Genomic DNA, 5,956 nt, shown 5'->3' on the forward strand with positions numbered 1-5,956 from the left:
ACCACCGTCCGCGGTAGCTGTTGCTTCTTTTTTTCTTTTCATTTTTGCTTTTACTTGAATAGGTAACCTCCTCTTACCAGTTACCTTTTAAATTTAGTAATTTTAGTTCAAATTATGCTACGGACTTTAGGATAGAAACCTTTATTATGTGGTTGAATTGTGCTATTGATTGACTTAACTAATTTAGTACCAAGTGTGTTGTTGTTTATCTTAAACTTTAAATTAGTGTTAGTTTGATTTGATGTTGACTTAGTACCCGTTCAAGAATTACTCATTAGGAGTAATTCTTAAATAGTCCCCATTTTGGGACTGTCTTTGTACGTTTCAAGTCATTTAGGTAGTAAACACGTACTTGTGATTTATTAATGAGGAATGAGTTTGGTGGCGATCTCTTTAATGTTCTCCGAATACATGTATATGTGGAGTAATTAGATTACATTGATGTGTATTTGGAGAACTGAAGGGAATTGCTGCCAAATTTTTTCTTCATTAATAAATTACAAGTGTGTTTGTTAGTGACTTGAAACGTACATTGACGGGTTTAGGTTGGAGTGATAAGGACTCCATTCGAAGATGAATTACTTATTGACAATACTTATATATTGTTTTCATATGTTTATTGTATAATGTGGAGTATAATGTTTAAATTTTGTATGTAATATTATTGTTATTTTTTAAAAATGTTTAAATTATTGTGGGGTCTTCTTTAGATTAAAATGAAGAAATTGGAACGTTCATGGATGTATGAAGGAAGATTAGACCATTCTAATAAGAAAAGACGTCCTACCGCTAGATTTATAAAGGGTGTTAGCGAGTTTATTGAATTTTCTAAACAACAAGATGAATATGACTTGGTAGACAAAAAACTTAGGTGTCCTTGTGCCAAATATAAAAACCTGAAATACCAGCTTGACATTGTAGTAGAAGAACATCTCATTATAAACGGGTTTAAGCCAAATTATTACAATTGGATTTCACATGGAGAAGCATATTATCCAATTCATGAACAAGCTCACACCCAACAAATACAAAATGATGAGAACCCATATAGAGAGATGGTTGTTGATGCTATGGATTCCACTATTTTTAATAGTGATGACCATACAACCATTTCTGAAGAACAACCGCCACACCCACAAGTAAAAGCCTTTATTGACATGTTAAAAGCCTCAGAAAAACCCTTGTATGAAGGAAGCAGAATGACATTGTTACAAGCCGCTTCTAGGCTAGTTACCTTGAAATGTGAGTTTAATATGCCATTTCTTGCTGTTGATGGCATTGCCTCGTTCCTTGAGGAATCTTTCCCCGATGATAATATCATGACCCGAAGTTTCTACACTACCAAAAAAGTAGTTAAAGGTCTTCAGTTACCGCATGAAAAGATTGATGCATGTCCTGAAGGATATATGCTATTTTGGAAAGATAATGCTTTGCTTGACAAATGTAAAGATTGTGGGGCGGATAGATATGAGACAAGTGAAGGAGATACAGTTTTGGTGTTGAAAAAAGGCAACGATAGTAAGAGGGCCAAAAAGAGTAAGAAACCAATAGCATGTAACCAATTGTTTTACTTTCCTCTCGCACCAAGACTTCAAAGAATCTATGCCACCAAAAACATTGCCGAACAAATGAGATGGCACAAAGAAAACCCACGTGCTCCGGGGAAGATGAGTCATCCTAGTGATGGGGAAGAATGGAAACGATTTGATCAGATGTATCCTGAATTTGCCAAGGAACCCCGCAATGTACGACTTGGCTTGTGTACGGATGGATTTGATCCTTTCGGTAATTTTGGGAGGAAGTATTCTTGTTGGCCCGTTATGGTCACACCATACAACTTACCACCTTGGTTATGTATGAAAAGACCATTTATCTTCTTGTCACTTATTGTTCCCGGACCAAAAAGCCCGAAACGTAATTTGGATGTTTATTTACAACCATTGGTGGAGGAGTTGAAATATTTGTGGGAAGTTGGGGTGGAAACTTATGATGTGTCTAAAAAACAAAATTTTCAACTTAAAGCTTCCGTTTTATGGACGATAAATGATTTTCCCGCCTATGGTATGCTAGCTGGGTGGTCTACACAAAGACAAAAAGCATGTCCTTGTTGCATGTAGGAAAGTAAAGCATTTTGGCTTCCCAATAGCAAGAAAATAAGCTGGTTTGATTGTCATAGATGCTTCTTACGAGAGGGAAATCCACATAGGAGGAACAAGAAAGCTTTAAATTCACAAAAGGTAAAGAGGTGCTTGATGCCCCTCCGAAACGAGTGCCTGGGGATGAGATATGGAAGACCGTATGTGATTTACCATCCCCTGTTGATGGTACCGAAGAAGAATTTAAAGAATTGAAAAAGCAGAAAAACGGTTGGTTTAAAAGAAGCATTCTTTGGGACCTTCCTTATTGGAAGACAATGTTGATAAGACATAATTTGGATGTAATGCACATAGAAAAGAATTTCTTTGAGCAACTAATTGACATGATCATGGATGTAGAAGGTGAAAAATGTGATAGCATTGCTTCTAGAAAAGATTTGCAGAAATTTTGTCATCGTCCCAAATTACACATTCGCGGCGACGGGTCTAAGCCAACATCCATTATCACTCTCGACAAAGCTAAGAGAAAGGTATTGTGTGAGTGGTTACAAAATTTGAAGTTTCCTGATGGGTATGCATCAGATTTTAATCGATGTGTTGATCTTAAGAAGCTGAAGTTGTAAGGCTTGAAAAGTCAGGATTGTCATGTATTCATGGAGCGATTATTACCCGTTGCTTTGAAACACCTCGTGCCGACAAACGTTTGGAATGCAGTTGTTGAGATTAGTCAATTCTTCCGATATTTATGTGCCTCTTCAATATGTGTGGATGACATGATTCGTCTGGAAGAACAAATACCACAGATATTGTGTAAGCTTGAAATGATCTTTTCTCCTGCATTTTTTAACTCCATGGAGCATCTACCGGTTCATTTGCCATATGAAGCCAAAGTTGGGGGACCCGTCCAATATAGGTGGATGTATCCATTTGAAAGGTAATTAAGATAATCTAGCTACTTTTAAATTAAAATTAATAATAATAACTAATCTATTTATTATATGTTAACTTTATTATTAATAAAACTCATTATTAACTTTTATAGGTTTCTTAATCATTTGAAGAAAAAAAATTGGTAATAAAGTTAGGGTGGAAGGTTCTATATGCAATGGTTATTTAACGGAAGAGATTGCAAACTTTTGTTCTCTTTACTTTGAAAAACATATAGAAACCAAAGCAAAAAACTTGAATGTTGAGAAACCGGATGAAATAGACGGAAGTTTACCCGAATTTTTTCAAACTCAAGATGATGAAGGGTGTTCATCAAAGGGGTAAATAAGATATTTGGATGATAAGGAGTATAATCGTGCCCACCTTTACGTGCTATCTAATTGTGACCTCTTGGAGTCATACGAAACACAGTTTGTTAATGATTTCATTGAGAGGAATCCTAATAAGTAAGGATGATGTTTGGGACAAACATGAGGACCAATTTCCAACATGGTTTCAGAAACATGTAATTGAGTTGAATAATAAAGATGATTTGATAAGAAGTTTGGCTTTTGGTCCTTCAAAAATGGTAAGAACGTGGAATCGATACTCGGTTAATGGGTTTAATTTTCAAACATTCAACCACGGTAAAGGTAAGGCTAGGTGCAATTGGGGGGTTACTATTTCTTCTCTTGATGACAATGAATATTATGGTATAGTTGAAGATATCTTTGAAATTAGTTATAATGGACGTGACCGAGCTTATAAAACTGTCTTATTCAAGGTTGACTGGAAGGATAATTCTGTGGCTGGAATGAGAGTACATGAACAATACAAGCTTGTAGAAGTGAATCGTACTAGAACATACTCTAAGTATGATCCATTTATACTTGCACATCAGGCTCATCAAGTGTATTTTGCTACTTATCCAAGCACAACAAATGATAAAAATCAAAATGCGTGGTGTGCAATCTTTAAGACAAAGGCACGGTCACAAGTTGATACAACTTTTTTCCAAGAAGAAAACGTTTCAAATGAAACACTTTTGTCTCCACTCGATGAAATCAACTATGAGCATGAGAATAAAGATGGTGAAGACATGGAAGATGAAGAATATTATGATGTGGAAGAGAGACTGTCGGGGGAGGATGAGGCGGAGGAGGAGGAGAGAAGGGAAGAAGAGGAGGAGAGGAGGGGGGAAGAGGAGGTGAGGAGGTGAGGAGGAGAAGGGAGGAGGAGAAAATGAGGAGGAGGGATGAGGGGTTTGGAGATGAAGATGATTATGATGATGAAGATGATGAGGATGAGGATGAGAAGGAGGACGACGACGATGATGAGTATGATTAAATTGGTATAATTTTGTATTCCTCAAGAGTAAATAATTAAAATTTAGAAGTTCGTATAATTTTCATTTATCATTATTTGTGTTAATTTTTATTTATATTACTGCAGATGGCTGGAGCAGGTCGAGGTAGGAAGCGTGGAGGCGGCTCAGGTTATGGACAGAGTACGCGTGCGGAGGAGGAGGAGTTTGTGCGTGAGGATCCGATGCAGACAGACGGTGACGGTGACGGTGACGAGACTGACGCTACCGACGAGGCAGTACAGGTGCCGATACGGTACACTTCGGATCATCGGATGATACTTGAGCCGGCGGGATTATGGTAAGTCTTATTCTTTATTAGTCTATTATTATTATTATTATTATTATTATTATTATTATTATTATTATTATTATTATTATTATTATTATTATTATTATTATTATTATTTTGTAAAATAATAATTGTTTCTAATTTTACATGTTCAAAATAACTGCAGGTTTATGGACGATTGCGTGATACGAGGTGTCACGAAAAGCACGAAGACTAATTTCGTGGGTCCAATTCCTACATCGTGGACACAAGCTTCTAATGCACAAAAAGAGGCGTGGTTCAATAACTTTCGGGTATATATTTTCCGTAGTTATTTGTTTTAGAAACCAAATAATTAATTTTGATAAATTTTTTAAGAACCAAGGTTAGACTTTTATTTTATACTGAAATGAAATTTTGTCGCCTTTTTTTTTGTAGCTATCATTTTCTTGGGAACCGTCTCAAGAACAGAATGTCCGTAACAGGTACAATGAAGTCGGTACTCGACGATATCGGGACGTGATCTGGAAGACGGTCAGGCGTCCGAAGGAGACAGAGAACATGAAAGGTATTTAATTAACTTGTTTTGTTATTTGTATTAATTAGCATATACTCTCTTATATTATAAATAATATCATTAACTTATTAGTTATGATTTCATATGTGTAATTGCAGGTGAGAAGTATGAAGGCTTAATAAAGCATACCAAAAGTGAAGCTTTTCAGAAGAAGTCTAAGCAAGCATCCCTCAACAAAAAAGGAGGAAAGGAATATGCCGTGGTCGAGCCTACTCATTACGGGGGATCACGATCGTTCTGGGATCGTGTATTGGGTGTAAGTTTGTCTATTATTTCACACTTTTTTTGGTTTTCAATGCAACATGTTTATTTTATGTTAGATTTTTTGTTGATTTTCTAATATGTATGTTTTTTTTTCATTCAGAAAGGAAAGAAGAAGCTAAAGCCGATTGCGACGATACCGGAACTGTTTCTGAACACGCATTCCACGGTTGACCACAAAGGGGTTAGAAGTTGGACTAAGCCAAAAGACAAGGAATTATATGTAAGTTTTCCCTAACACTTAATTTTTATTAATTTATTCTCTTTTAAAATGTCTTATATAAGCTGGTTACCATATTAACTTACTACCATTTGTTTAATATTGTAGGATGCATTTGAACATGAAAAAGCCGTCAATCAAGAAAAACCGGATAATGACATATGGTTTGAGTTGGTGAATGGCTTCAAGAAAGGGTACGTGTATGGTACCGGAAGTTCAATACCGGCTTTCTATGAGAACA

The sequence above is a fragment of the Silene latifolia genome, chromosome 11, assembly GCF_048544455.1.
Source record: "Silene latifolia isolate original U9 population chromosome 11, ASM4854445v1, whole genome shotgun sequence".
NCBI lineage: Eukaryota > Viridiplantae > Streptophyta > Magnoliopsida > Caryophyllales > Caryophyllaceae > Silene > Silene latifolia.